We start from the raw sequence: 16,779 nt of genomic DNA, 5'->3' as shown, positions 1-16,779 counted from the left end.
TTTTTTTTTTTTTTCAATTTTTCTTTATGCAATTTTTTTCAACCATATTATAATTTTTTTTATATGCTCTTAACAATGCTCTTCCGCAATTTCTTATTTTTATAATACGGTTCAAATATTAAATATTGGCCATTCAAAATAATAAAGAAAAAGTGATTCATGTATTTCCCTTTTTACGACGATGTTCTTTAGGTTGTCGCATTATTAACTAGTTGGCCTTGCTTAAATATTTGAACAGAGCATTTTAGAGCAAAGTAGGATGTAATTGCTTGATGACAAATGGTTGGGTTCTGGGTCAATAACTTTACCATGATTCTTTTCAGTCTATTGTCCGTATTAAGTAGTAATATAGCGCATGTCAAACTGACGTCAGTTTAAAAATATCGTTAAATTGATCTATAGAGGAATTTGGCAGGAAATATTAAATATATATATTTTTTATCAATCAGTTTTGTTCAAATATTTGAACAGAGCATTTTAGAGCAAAGTAGGATGTAATTGCTTGATGACAAATGGTTGGGTTCTGGGTCAATAACTTTACCATGATTCTTTTCAGTCTATTGTCCGTATTAAGTAGTAATATAGCGCATGTCAAACTGACGTCAGTTTAAAAATATCGTTAAATTGATCTATAGAGGAATTTGGCAGGAAATATTAAATATATATATTTTTTATCAATCAGTTTTGTTCAAATATTTGAACAGAGCATTTTAGAGCAAAGTAGGATGTAATTGCTTGATGACAAATGGTTGGGTTCTGGGTCAATAACTTTACCATGATTCTTTTCAGTCTATTGTCCGTATTAAGTAGTAATATAGCGCATGTCAAACTGACGTCAGTTTAAAAATATCGTTAAATTGATCTATAGAGGAATTTGGCAGGAAATATTAAATATATATATTTTTTATCAATCAGTTTTGTTCAAATATTTGAACAGAGCATTTTAGAGCAAAGTAGGATGTAATTGCTTGATGACAAATGGTTGGGTTCTGGGTCAATAACTTTACCATGATTCTTTTCAGTCTATTGTCCGTATTAAGTAGTAATATAGCGCATGTCAAACTGACGTCAGTTTAAAAATATCGTTAAATTGATCTATAGAGGAATTTGGCAGGAAATATTAAATATATATATTTTTTATCAATCAGTTTTGTTCAAATATTTGAACAGAGCATTTTAGAGCAAAGTAGGATGTAATTGCTTGATGACAAATGGTTGGGTTCTGGGTCAATAACTTTACCATGATTCTTTTCAGTCTATTGTCCGTATTAAGTAGTAATATAGCGCATGTCAAACTGACGTCAGTTTAAAAATATCGTTAAATTGATCTATAGAGGAATTTGGCAGGAAATATTAAATATATATATATTTTATCAATCAATTTTGTTTAGATCTCAGTCGCAGTTATGTACGAGTCTCACTTACTTTTCATACATTAATTTTATGAATAAAAATTATATAATGCCGAGAGCATGATTTAGAGTGAATAAAAAAAAATATTACATATTTTAAAGAGAAAATTCATGCAATGAAGCAAATTTACTATTTGAATGTTAATTGAATACTCTGGACTTACATTTTATTAACAGTATTGCACAGGAAACAATTACTATTACTTATAAAAGATTTAATAGATTGCCCGAGTATAGGGATTGCAATATCGGACCAAAATTTCAATACCGGTATTCGGTATTTTTTAGATCTTAATACCGGGATACTGGTTTTAATACCGGTATTAGAGATTTTAGAAAAATAAAGAAAACACAGATGTTTCTTTGTTTTATTTGCAAGTTTTAATAGAGAGTGTAAATATATCAAAAAATAATTCGTAACCTAAAAATTATAACAGTATACGAAGAATCACATAAAAGTAAAGGAACACCTTATTTATTTAAATCACAAAAAAGTGAAAATATCACTATTCAGTCTGTGGTACAATTACAATTTTTTGAAATATGATATTAAAAAACATAATGCATCAATTGTACTGTCATTAAGCCAGAAAAGTAATATTGTGCAAAAATTAGCAGCTGTCGAAAACGCTCTTTCGGCGTCTACGCTAGTTGGTGATACTGTTAGCAACGCACGATGTACTTTTTCCAAGTATTTATCTCTAAATCCCTCATCTTCAATGGATGGTTTGTCGGATAGTTTTGGATATAGCTGATTTCTGTATTGTATTTTGGTTCTTTGACACTTTTTTATTTATCGCAAATTCTATTTTTGTTCAAGAGACAATTCTTTTTCACTATCGACATTGGTATCATCATAATCTTCGATAACTGAACCGAATTCTTCTGAATGTGGATAGGTTTGTGGGTCAAAAAACTTAAAAAAATTTACTATAAACTAAATCAGAATTGAATTGGTTATTTTCTTTTCTTCTTTTTCATTTTCATTTTTAAAATAATTATTATTATGTAAATACCATAAGACATTTTATATTTTGATATGCTTTTCTTCTATGCGATTTTTCTATGTAATATATAATTCTTCAGATAGTGATGTATGTTGTTCTTTTAGTGACTGCAACATGAAATTTATTGTTGCATTAGCTGTTAATAAATTAGAATCTCTCCGACATAACGCCTCAATAGTCAGTTTTATTGGAAGCAGAACTGATACAGTTCTGGAAATTAAGTCGAATTCATTATCTGAAAAATTAGTTTACAGGTTTAAGTCGATTATTGCTTTTTGGATTGGATTTCTCAGTTTCAAAAATCTTTCCATCATTAGGAGTAAACTGTTCCAACGTATTTTAGAATCTAATATTAAGATATATTCTGTTTTATTTTCAGTTAGTATATATTTTAGTAATATGTCATTTTTTGTAGGGGAACGTTTAAATACCTTAACAATTTTTCGAACTTTATAAATTATAGGAAGCAATTCTTGATGCGTTAATTTTTCATCCTCATTAGCAATATCTTTTTCAACAATTACATTGTCATTATCTTAATTGTCAATATCACTCACACTCTTACTCTCTTCAATGTCGGAATCCGAAGTTTCTATATCCACAGTATTTGGATTCTTCTGTTCTTTATTTTTTTGGTATAATACATCTATTAATCCTAATTGAATTCTATGAGCATAGCACAACTGCTGATTTGCACCAATCAACTTTCCAACATTTTTCATAACTGTTGCTCCATTAGTCGTTATGGATACAATATCTTCTTTCAGGGATAATCCATGTTTCGCTCATTTATATTTAAGCCATTAATTAACTAATTAATTTCGTCCGTAATGGAGACATAAAAACAAAAAAGGTATGCTATTTTGCAATGTTGGCTATCCCTGAACATATAGTGGAGACAATTTTAAAAATTTCTAGTAAATACCGAAAAACCGGTATTTAAACTTGTGAATACCCGTATTACAAAATTGTACAAATTGCTCAAAATGGCGGTATTCGGTATTCCGGATACCGGTATTGCAATCCCTACACGAGTACCTGGAAAATACTAAACTTATAAACGAATGATATATGTTTTAATTATCTTTTTGCAGCAGATAGTTTTGTGAATATATTTTACTAAATCTTCTTATTATTAAGGACAAATTGAATAATAAATATCTTTCTTGAATTACACAATATTCAAGTGACATTCAAATTTGAAGAGTTAAGTATCAGCCGATATTTAAATCTAATAGTTTTATTACTAAACAGAAAATACGCATCATTCACTAATTCTATATTGAATAAATATGTTTAACCACTTAATATCATATCATGTGCTATACTGGTATTAAATAATCGCCTTTCTAATCTTGAAATTCAAAAAAAAAAAAAAGGCACCATAATTCGGATGAATTAAACATAGTCCACAATCTCCTCAAATATACAATAGATTTTTAATAGAATATGTAAAATATCACGAAATGGAAATTCTACCCTAATTATAATACAAAAAACTTTAAAAAGTTAAGAGGTCAGTTTAAAGTTAAAAACCTTATATAGTGAGCTTAGTTTTTATTAAATAATTAATACTGAAAATTTTCACTATATCAGCCTCTTGTTTCAATGACACCTATTTTCAATTTTAAAAGCTTAAATACAGTTTTCAATTATTCTATAAGAGCCTTAGAGTTGCTCCTTAATGGAATGTTAATATAACTAAACAGAAGTAGTCTATTATACTTTCAATTTTATTTCTAATAACTTCAAGGTCTTTCCTTTTATTTAGGTAAATATTAAAAGTCAAAACTTAACTGAATGTAATGCAACATTAATTCATTTACTTATTTTTTACTTTTGTTGGACTATTTAATTAATTCGTTGTGAGGTGCTGTTGTAAAATGTTGCTTAATGAAGACTGAGAATTTTTCTAATTTTATTGTAATCAAACAAAATATCTGATTCAAATGATAAAGGGAAGTTTCAAAAACTGAAGTTTTGAAGCTTTTGTCTTCGTTTTATTCTATAAGAATTGCTACTACTGATTTATTAAAAAGAAAACAGCAATAAATTTAAAAGCGAACGAAAGAGAAAGAGGTTTCGATGGTTCCTTCAATTCTACACTAACTAAATAGACCTGTTCCTCATTTCATTTCAAAGAAATTACAAATAACAATTTTCCAGGGCGAAGAGTAAAAAAAAAATTAAAAAGCATACAAGTTTTTACAGTATAATTTTTACATTTGGAAATTTTTAGAATTGACAAATTAAATTTATTGACTCTTTGACTTTTTTCAATTAAATATGAAACGGATATGAATGAATGCTAATTAATGCAGTTTGGAGTAATGCGGAGTTACAAATTTTTATATTGCATGAAAATTTATAGAATGATTCGCAAGCTTAGGAGTTATTTTATTATTACTTTCTTTATGAATCCCTATAAGAGCATAACAAGAGGGCGTATATCCGTAAAATCTTCTCTATAGTATGTAATAAAAGAGTTATTCCCTCCCAACACATAAAACTGAGAATCTTTGCTCAAGCAACGAAGCCTTGCATGCATTGATGAACTAACTATAAGTTAAGAATACTTATGAAACACTTTTACTGAATCTATAGTGTGATCTTTGGATTTTTTTTTTTTTGCAATTAATTCCAAGCATTAGCAATTGGTACCCGTACTTCGACATTGTGTTCCAAACTGGTTACTTTCAACTGAATGAAATTAAATTTCGATGCAGAACTAAAATCCTAATCTCATACTCAGGGATGTTATATTTTTGAGTTATTATTCTGTATGCTTGTATGAGTAGAGACTAGTAGATAGTCAACCGATTGATAGATTTGGTTTAAATTTAATAGATAGATTAGACCACACTCTGGTCTTTAAATCTATCTACTAGATTCTATTTATATACCTGTCTCCGTTTTGAAGTTATCCTATTAAATTATATTCGGACAGTCAAACAGACAGATTTCCTCTGAAAGGATTACGCTCAAAATTTGATAGAAATCTACAAATTTGGTGTAAAGCTCGCATACCAAATTCCATTCATCCAGATCAAAAGTTTTTGAGTTTATCTTTGTCACAGACACATAGACAGACGATTTCTAAAAATGTGCTTTTCGAATTCAGGGGGGAGGGTCAAAGGATTACGCTCAAAATTTGATAGAAATCTACAAATTAGGTGTAAATTTCGCATACCAAATTTCATTCATCCAGCCTAAAAGTTTTTGAGTTTATCTTTGTCACAGACACATAGACATACAATTTCTAAAAATGTGCTTTTCGAATTCGGAGAGGGGGGGGGGGTTAAAAAGTAGAGATTCTTCAAAATCTCGAGTTCGAAGTTTTTGACGATTACTATACTTTTCTATACTACTATTACTTTTTCTATACTACATATATGAGAAAAGATAGGTCTGGCGGTCATTCTTATTCAGAGTAGGCATGTTCATAGACATGCACACTGTTAGCTTTAATGTTAATAGGAATAGATAATTCGATTACAGCCAGTCATGCTATCTATAAATTCGTTAAGTGACATAGATAATGCAACAGCGTTTATAAAGTTCTACAATGGAACCAAAGTACTAAGGAGTTGAGCAACATATTTTAAATTTAAAAAAAAGCAATCATTTTAATGACAGTAAATTTAGCTCTAAAAAATTTTCTTTTCACATTAAATAAATTTAAAAGCATTTTTAATGTTCTTTTTAATTTGAAGGAAGAAAACTTGCCAGTTAATTTTGTAAGAGAGTACAAAATTTCAAAGATAGAAGTGTGAACATTTTTTACAACACTTTTCATTATATTAGTTACTGCCTTTAATTTCTCACACATTGCAGCGATTTTTGATTTGATAATCTTGCGATATATTCTGCATGCGAGTTATCGGTTATTTATATTAAATGAAGAAATAAATTTTATTTAGCTTAAAAAATAAACCCCAGGGGGGGACACCTCGAAATGAGGATGAGATGCTTCCGGCATGGTGGTTGGATCTCGCCACCCTGGAGGGTACACTAATAGGAGGGGGATCTGACTCCTCCCATCGATGACGGGACGTTCTTCCTTCGGGGATGGCTGTACCCTGGCCAGTGACGGCCCTTAGGACTCAACCACTGTTCCCGCCAATGTTGCTGTTGGGGTGGTCCGGTCATTCAGTTTTTATTGTTTAAATTCGTGTGCCTTCGTGGCGGGTCGGAGAGATAGATGGCTGACTTAGCTTAAAAAATAAAATAAAATAAAGAAAATTTGAAAAAAATAAACTAATGTTGGATGAATTAAGCTGAAAATATTCCCCGAATTCTTACTAAGGATACATCACTGATTCATTTTTTTTTCCAAGTTGTCCTTGCTTTATAAATATTTGATATATAAGGATAAGATTTTTAGTTTATTTTTATCTTCTCAGATAGAAGTATATAAACAAAAACTGTCGCAATCATTAAAAAAAAAATCGCATGTGATATTTTGACGAATCTCCGTGTTTCAGATCTTTCTGAACATGAAAAATGCCTTTTTGAAATTTTACATCTTTTTCTCTCTGTCTGAGAACACGTTGACTGGAAAAAATTTTGAGCTAGATTAGAAACTCGATATTTAGTTTTTTAAAAAAGAATAGATTTCTATAAAAGTTTGAACGAAATATATTCATAATAACTATGCTTATTTATCTTCTGAAACCAAATGAATATAACTATTAAAAAACGCTAACATGCTTTTGAAAGTGTAAAAATAATTAATCATTCAAAGAATTAGAAATTAAAAATTTTGTCTTTTTTACATTGTGAATATCTCTATTATTATTTTTTTTAATTGTCTTTTATTTTAATACATTTTTGATAATGCTTCTATTCATTATGAAATAGTGATTTAACCATGCTTAAATTTAAGTTTAAATCAATCCCTGAATTAAACAGAACATTGCGAGCAAAATTAGCAATGCAACAAAATTGCAACAATCGAGCATTGCAACAAATATTAAAAGTTTACGAAGGAATTTAGCATTAAGTGTTGTTTTTTTTGTTTCAAAAAAGAAATGGTCTGTTTCAATTGATATTCTAATTCTAATAAAAATTTGTCAGACGATAAAAAGGATTTTATACTTAATAAATGGAAAAGTAGTTTTTACGTTTAAAATGCAATACATGAAATGAAAGGAATACCGAATATATCCGCTGCTGTAGCTTAAAAATCAAAGTTACATTTAAAATTTCGAATATTAAGGAAGATTTTGAAAAGCAATTAATCTTTGCTAGTTTGAATTAAAGACTCTTTATCAGAGAGATTTCGTTTTGACTTTTCCTTAAACATAGTATCTGAGCTTCTTTCTCAGGTTTAACCTGATTGTAGAAAGCAGAATTAATTATTCTGTAGATAGTTTCATACTTGTGCTCTGCCATATATCCTTTGCTTCTTGTATGCTATTTATATCATCACACAGCAAAGCATTATTATCACATTATTTATTGGTTGAAAATGATTCCATATTTTTCTGTTGTAATTTCCAGAGAAGAAAGAATGTTTTTTTATTTTTATTTTCCATATAGATTCATAATTTTTAAACGATATATTGAGATTTAATCAAGTCGTAAATGGAAATTTGGCATTTGACTTTGATTGTAGGAATTTTTTTTGTTAGAATAAGAAATGGAACCACAAAAAATATTTCCGAAACAAATACAGATATTTGCATTTCAGTGATGAGCCTGTTGTTGACAGTATGGGACGTCTTTGAGCTGCATCACATATTCAACCGCAACGTATGGGATACCAATTGGTCACTTGTGTTCAGAAGCTACTAAATCATACTATGTACCTATAATCCTAGCTCTAACAATCCCCTTCCGAGACAGGCGTCTACCACGGAAACAGATTGTACTGAATTGACGAACAGGTTCATCTAATATACATAGCCCAATACGCAACTGCTTTAACGTCACTCACGCATTTGATTAGTTGCCTCACAGAATTATATTCTTCAATATAATTATTTTTATTTTTATTAATTTGAGATTCTATTAATGTATCAAAACCATTTCTGAATTTATTATATGCTTATTTTACTTTGATTGGCCTTGGATTTTGGCATTAATATTATTATTCCGTGTTCAAATTTATATAAACTTAGTATCATGTTAGAACATATTACAGCACAGTTATATTTAACGAATTTAGGTACAAGAAGATTTAATTTCCATTTCGTCAGAAGAGTGTTCCGAACATGGTTAACTCAAGTGCGAAATCGCCAAAGGAAATTTACACTATATCCATATTTACTATATTACATATCTATATCCATTCAGAGAAACGAACAACCTCACGAATATATTATACAAATTAAATTTAATTCTGATTATATGCTAACACTGACATTTAGTTGTATTTATATGTATTGTATATATTTTATATATATGTATGTTTTGTTGTGTATATTTGTTAAATAGGTTATTTAAAATTTAATTCTGATTATATAATAACACTGACATTTAGTTGTATTTATATGTATTGTATATTTTTTATATATATGTATATTTTGTTGTGTGTATTTGTTTGTATTGTGTATGTTTGTGCATATACGTTGTGTATATTTTTTAAATTAAAAAAAATATTACTGTAAACATTGAATGGCATCCATGGTTTTCAGTTTTCTATACAGAAAAGTTTAAATACTCTTAGATTTTATAAGTTTAGAAATATTCAAAAATCAATTGCAGTGCCGGGATATACTTAGTAAAATATATATGCAGTATAAATTCTTATTTTTTAAAAAATTCAAATTAAGGGAAACATTTAGATATGTTACTGAAGAAGACTGGGAAAATTTAAGGGAAAAAAGAAAGACACATATAAAAGTTCTGTAGAAAGTGATGGTGGGGTATTGTGCAGGTAAGAAAATAATATTTTTATTATATGAATAACACAATAAAAAATGACGAATATGCTAATCTCACAACATCGAGTGCAAACATACTCTTCATCGAAAGACAGAATGATACCTATGTACAACACATTCGACTATGAATGTCGAATTCATCAACTCGCCCAGCCAACAAAAACTTGATTACTATGCACTGAGCATTTGGGAAAACTCATGGTATGAAGTTAATTAATTTGCAGCTTTTACTTTCCCACTTATAATTGATATTTTCTGGCATTACCTGTCAAAACATGTGCGTATATGTTATCATCTGACAATCGCAGTCTAGTCAATACGAAAAGGATGTCACAGTTTAAATACATGAGATAATACCACAATTATTTCAGCCGACTCATTTCCATTTGGCCGAGTCATATTTATTGGATGACTACATGTCATTGCGTAGTTATCAGATTTGAAGGATGAGAGTGACACAGAATTCACGGGTAGGTGTTTCAGTGGTAAGGTGTGGGAAGCAGATTTGAGAATTTTTTCTAGAAATGTGAGGTATGTATATCGTTGAAATATGCAAGTGTAATCGGCGAAATTAAAAAAAAAGTAAAAATCATAAAATGGCAGGTAAAAAAATTATGTATTTTTTTTAATGTTTTTATTATGAACCTGTTGCCGTGATAAAATGGTAAACCAACAAAAGACGAGTGTCATATTATTGCTTCAAGATCTAGTTACAGCTGAATATCACTAAGAAAAATCACTCAATTTATATTTTTGAAGTAATATACGATAAGAAGCAAAAAAAAAAATCACTTAACATTTGCTTAACCTTTTAATTATTAAGTATTTAACAGGGGTTAATTAGTGAATGACATCAACAAATTGGTTAACACCATTTAGATAATTTGGGTGCATACTTTTTAGAAAGATTTTTTTTCCAGTTGGAACACATTTAATTTAATGATACGTGGAGTAGTATATAAAAGATTTATCGGCGAATAAAGTTTCATTAAATTCAATATAATAAAATTGAATAAAATTTAATAAAAATTTTTCTGACAAATTAAGTTCGTAATCTGCAGCTTAGGCAAAATAGCTATATGACATGTCTTAATCGTTAAATGTGTCTAAGGGGATTAAATAATTTATAATATTATATATCTTTCTACATATCATCCCTAAGTCGTATAAATAGTTATAAATAACATTTGGAAATGAAATAGAATGAAAACATTCAGGAAAAATAAAAAAAACGAAAAGTTCTTCATAAATCACTTCAGGTGTGGCAGTTTAAATGATTTTCTAAACGACTTATTATTGAAATTATTTAAAATTAAAAAAAAAATGCATTTAGAAATAAAGCAGTTTTTCAATTGATATGGGCAGTTTTTTTCCCTTGGTATGTTTTGAAATTTAGTCTCAATAATCTTTGATGTTACGACAATCTTTTTTCTTATTAGCGTATTCTTAGATTTATAAAAGAGAAATTATTTGGTTGATTATAGAATACATAACTTTAAAATTTCTTTTTGCAGCTTTATTTTAAATACTTCTTTTTTTAGTAAAATTGTCTTCCTAAATACATATTTTTTTTAAAATTATAAATAGCAGAATTTGTTTATTTATTACTAAAATACTCTCTTATATTCTCCCATGTATTCGGCATAAAATTTCTAAAGCCTCTGGAATATAAATATTTATAGAAATTTAAATATTTATATAACATAACAAATATTAAGCGACTAACATGCATTTTTTGAGAGAAACCAAACGATTTTGAAGCAGAAAATGCGTTATTGTTTATTTTCAAGATAAAATGCATTTCATTCCAACAGAAGATTTATTTTTTAACGATTCTTCTTTTTTTCTGCTTTTCGACTTTAACAAACAAGAGTTTTTTGTTTTTTTTGCAAAAATTATATTCATTTCTGGAAGAAATACGCATCAATAAATAACGTTTAAAATTATATATTTAATTTAATTTAAATTCTTTTATCAAATAAATTTGAGAAATATTTACACACATCGTATTCTGAAATATGTAACTTCCCAATTCATTACTGTCAGCTTGCTGCTGACTAATTATTTCCGAAACAATTGGCAAAATTGCTTTCCTTTAAGTTACTTTGCATACCCCATCACAAAAGCAGCGTCGCGAGAATGCAAAGAGTGATTTTCCGAAAATTTTCTCAAATTGAGTTTCTATTTGGAAGTGTATACATCTCTTCTCATAATTTGGAAAAGAATTTTGATTAAGATTAATCTGTTGTACTGTTTTACTGAATTGTTTACTACATTTTTTATTTTTTTAAAATCTGAGATTTAAATGAAATTTGTTTAAGCAACTGGTGAAAACATATTTTTTTACAAGCTAAGAATAAATAAAAAAACATTAAATAATAAAGTAAAAATCATTTTTTTTTAAATTTCAAATAATATTTACGTTTTAATAAATAATTTATCGATCATTCTAATAAAAATAAAAAAATATAAAATCTTGAAACACATATATATATATATATTAGTTTTACTGTAAGATTATTACTAAAAGATGCATCAACGTTTGATGAAATTTATGTAGTCACTGACATTTAAGAAAAATTTATATAAAACTATTAAAAATATTAATATATCAAAAATAAAAAATATAAAAAGCATTAAAAATACAAAAAAATTGCTAGATTTTAATTACCAAGATCTAAGTAAAAATACGATTTTTGCAAACTTTATCTTTACAAGCATGAAGCATGTGAAAGTAAGTAAAAATATATAAAAATATCGGAAATATGTGCAGGTCTTCAAAAATAAAAAAAGCTGTGGTTTGAGAGCTTTTTTTTTCCCTCTTAAAAATATATTTCATGTACATAAAGTGTAAAATCTTCGGATAACTACATGCTAAGTTATTTCAATCAAAAAGAATTAAAAATGAAAAGTGACTCTGTACTGTTCTTTACATCTAAAAGACGAAAACAACATTTTATATTACTAAACAATGTTCTAGTAATACCAGAGTATCCATTTATTTAATAAATATCTAAGTAATTTGGGATTGTTTATTTCTATTTATGAGTTCTTTGTGACTCCGTATTCTCATTACGAAGGCGTTAACTTTTAAATCTTGTAATGAATTCACCACTGGGGACATCACCACGTAATTTATTTTATCGTAGTAAGACGTTTTTATTTATATTTCACATGGAATTTCCACGATTTGCAGACTAATCTAGGTGCTTGACAAATCTTCTATAAAAATATCAAAAATTAAAAATAAAAAGAAGAACTAAGTTTAAAATCATTTAAAACTGGTCCACTTTCAAAAAGCTTCCTTTATAGATAAATAAAGCTTTAAGAGAAGGTTCGAGTTGTCCATAAACAGATAAAGCATTGTCAAATCAACCTTAGAACAAAATGTTGAAAAATCATTTATCTATAAAAATGTTTCTTTCCATTAAAACGTTTAATGCGATTGATAAATCATACATTTTGTCTCTTATTTCCTTTTCAAGCACTTTCTATTACATTTCATCAAGAAATTATTCTTTAGCACGTAGATAGAAAACACTTTTGTTCGCAAATACGTTCCAAAATGCACATTCTATTTCCCTTCCTACTTGCCCGTCAGTTTCCTGTCAAATTTTCTCGATTTGGAATGACAGAGTTAAAATAGCTCCCCGAATCACTTTTCAGTAAGTTAATTTGAATGTCGTGATAGAAACGGAATCTTTTGATATTATACATGACTTTTATAGCCATTACTGATCATTATTTATGCATGGATTTTAAGTATTCTTCTTCTTAGAATGATACGTTGTAAAATTATAAAATAGCTTTGTCAACAAATTCAGAGAAAGTGTATTAAGCCCCTGTATTAATATTTGATTATGATCCATTCCGATTGTAACTCAAAATTTTATTCTCTTTATTATTCAATCTGTAACATTTACATATATCGCTTATAAGAATCAAGGGAACTTTTGATTGAATGTAAAAATATATTATGAAGAATTTCCTTTTTACTTTCGCGTATACATATGTCGAGATAGTATAATAATCGTCAAGACAATTTGAACTCGAGATTTTGACGAATGTCCACATTTCACACTTCCCTGAATTCGAAAAACACGTTTTTGGAAAATGTCCGTCCGTCTGTTTGTAATAAAGATAACTCAAAAACCCTTTTATCTAGATGTTGAAATTTTGTATAAGGTCTTTACACCAAATTTGTAGGTTTCTATCACATTTTGAATAAAATCCGCTCAGAGAAAATCTGTCTGTCCGGTTGTTTGAATATAAATAACTCGATATCTACAAAACGAAGAGAGTTAGATAAATAAAATTCTTTGCATATAATTGATATATCTAACCAAGACATCTATCCAATTTTGTGCCAAATTCAACTAGAGGTTGAACATCTGTCTTTCTGTACTTTTAGAAACATCTAAATATCATAACACAAGGACGCAATCACTTAAACATACCAAATTCGGTATATGATTATGTCACTATGATTAAAGTTCTGCGTCAAACTTTTGCTTTAACCCTTTCTAGGGCAGTGGGAAGTGTGCTTCCCACCAAATTTATCAATCTTTGTATGAAATTATGTAGGCTGGCATAAGTTCTGACAAACTTAGAAAGAAACAGAAAGTCAGAAACTTAGAGGCTTCAGTTCTTTATCTCACACAAAATGATGTGTCTTAATTTGTTACTTAATTATTAATTAACCAAATTAATTAATTAATCAAATTAAATTTATCTAATAAGCTAAATGAATCCCTTTTCTTATTCTAATTTCAAGTCTAAAAATATTTTAACATGATATGACTAGAAAAAAATGGCCCTTTAAAGGGTTACTTGATTGTGAAAAATGAGCCTAAAACGCAAATTCGATTTTCGGATACAATTAACAATATCCGAGGGATTAATCTCCAAGAATGACAAGATAGGTCCAGTGAAAATTCTAAATTAGCATCAAAGATTAATATTTTGTAACTGTTATACGTCAATGCTATGCAAGTCATTATCTGGGATAACACCTTTATTAGAGAGCATGCTAGAAAGTTTTGGATAGACCACTCAAACTAGTTTGAATAATGCAATTTAATCAGAAAATGTAATTACGAAAAAAAAACCCCTGTTCGATTAAGAAATGGAAAGCGATTCTGCATTCAAAGCATTCAATGCCTTCCACAGAACTGTTGGATGTGAAACCTGCTTTGTGGCAAGAGTGGCAAGGAATCCCGCTAAAACAGATAAAAAATCTGATAATATCCATGTCCTGTCGCTGTCAGACTGTTTCACAGCCTTCGGGGACCACATAGTATACTAACAGCTAATATGTGGCACTTCCGTCCAAATTGACATGCTTCAGTCTACGATGTTACCTGCCTGTTACCATAAATGAATTGTAATATCATTTGCACAGTTAGAAAGCAGTCCTTAATTCTTATTTCTTAGTGAAAAAAATCAATGCTTCCTTTATTTTATTGCTTTATGTTCATATTATGATACAGCTTTTTTTTTCTTAACAGACCATTTATGCGAAAATTGTACATACAATAGCTGCAAGGAATATTGGATTTTATTGTATTATCTCTGATGAGCATGAGATTACAAAAACATTTAAGTTGATATATAATTTCAAACATCATAACAATGATTCTTTTATTAAAAAAATTTCTTAACTAATATAAGGCAATTTCAAAGTTGAATATATTATCTTCCATTTAGATTTTAGTAATACTTTTTTCTAATTTATAATTTTATTTCAAAATGATATCATCATTAATATACAATAATATCATTTCATTTTTTAACGGTCTTATCTACCTTATCATCATTCATATTCGTAAATTTCTACCAGCAGGATTGGTCTCTGGTGACTTGCTACCCTCTAATAGAGGCATAATACTCTTCCCCTCTCTTAAAAAAGATGGCGGTTGAGCACGTTCAGGGGCATCGTGACTCCATAGATTCTTATTTCCACATTTGAGAATTGTACTTTTTAATTTAGCAAAGAAAACTGGTTTACTTGTCTAATATTTGGATACCATTTAGAATCATTAGCTATGAAAGCTCGATCTTTGGCGTGAATATAACATATTTACTGTATGAAGCATAAGACTTTTGACATTTTTTTTTTTTTTTTTTTGCTTTTTTTTGGCAGTTGATTGTTGTTATGCGGTTAATACAAAAGTGCTTACCCTTTTTTTCCAACCGGCCGAAATTAGAATTTGACGCAGAACTAAATTGTAATTACAAACGTAACAAATTTCACATATTTAAGTCTTATACACTCTTCAAATATTGCAAAGGAATGTGGAAAAATGATTCATTTTTTTTGCTAACAGAAAGAATAATTTATTACAAAATAATGAAAACGATCAAATTAATGAACATGTAATTAAATTAAAAAAATTAATTTCTTTAACATTAGTGAAGTCACGGGCAACGCTGTAGGAATTTTGCTAGTTTGAAAATATTTAAAATTTTACAAGAAACAAGTTTCATGACGAATTGGGGGAATTAATCACATGACGAAAAAGGATATAAGGACTTTTTTTTCCTTTCACATGTGTTGTGTGAGGTATAAAATAAATTGATATAATTGCTGTAATCATGGAGATGATTGTATTTCAAGAACATTTATAGAAGATTATGTATACATAAAAATAGTGAGATCTTTCTTGTGTGAAATAGCGAAACCATATGTAACTTTATGCTTGTTTTATTATCCTATAGGAAAGTAATGCAATTGATAAAGAATGCATAGTTACGCGAGACAACGTAGTTGCAGAAGAAGAAAATGGAATTCATACATCATGTTTGGACTAGACAGAATGATCATGCTTTTACTGTATATAAAAATAATATATACAAAAAATCTGATCTTTTGATTATGAAAGACAATGTTTTTCATTTATAGGCCAAAACAAATGCATAAAGTAGAAACTTGTAGATATTGTCTATGTCTGCCCCAAAGTGCTTTCTTGAGACCGAACACAATTCTATCAAATCCTATATATATCGCCTGAATCCTATCACAAGGTTGAGGAATCCTTCGTTGATTAAATTAAAAGCATAATTAAAAATTTCAGATAAATTCTTAATTGCACTAAAAACATAAAGCTTCGATCTTTGTCAGATACCTAGAAGATACCCTGAATATATAATGGAGTTATTAATGTAATTCAAGATGAACATTTAACAGGACATAAATTTAATGGTGGAAAATACTAGAACAAATGGGGTACTCATATAATGACTTATTGAGGTTAGAATGTAACAAGAGCCTTGCATAAACGCTCAAAAATATCAAACAAAAGAAAATTTTATAGTTGAATTAAACGGTTTAAATTTGTTTTTATTGTAGTTTACTAACTTCTAATTTTAATTAAGAGAGTGTAAATTTACTGGGGTTATGATATGTTTTTTTTTCCTCATTTAACTGAAATGTTTTACTAAATCAATTTAGAAAAAACAGATTGAATTTGAAAT

This window comes from Argiope bruennichi, chromosome 1 (assembly GCF_947563725.1).
Source record: "Argiope bruennichi chromosome 1, qqArgBrue1.1, whole genome shotgun sequence".
Classification (NCBI taxonomy): domain Eukaryota; kingdom Metazoa; phylum Arthropoda; class Arachnida; order Araneae; family Araneidae; genus Argiope; species Argiope bruennichi.
Note: the sequence above shows the minus strand (reverse complement) of the source record.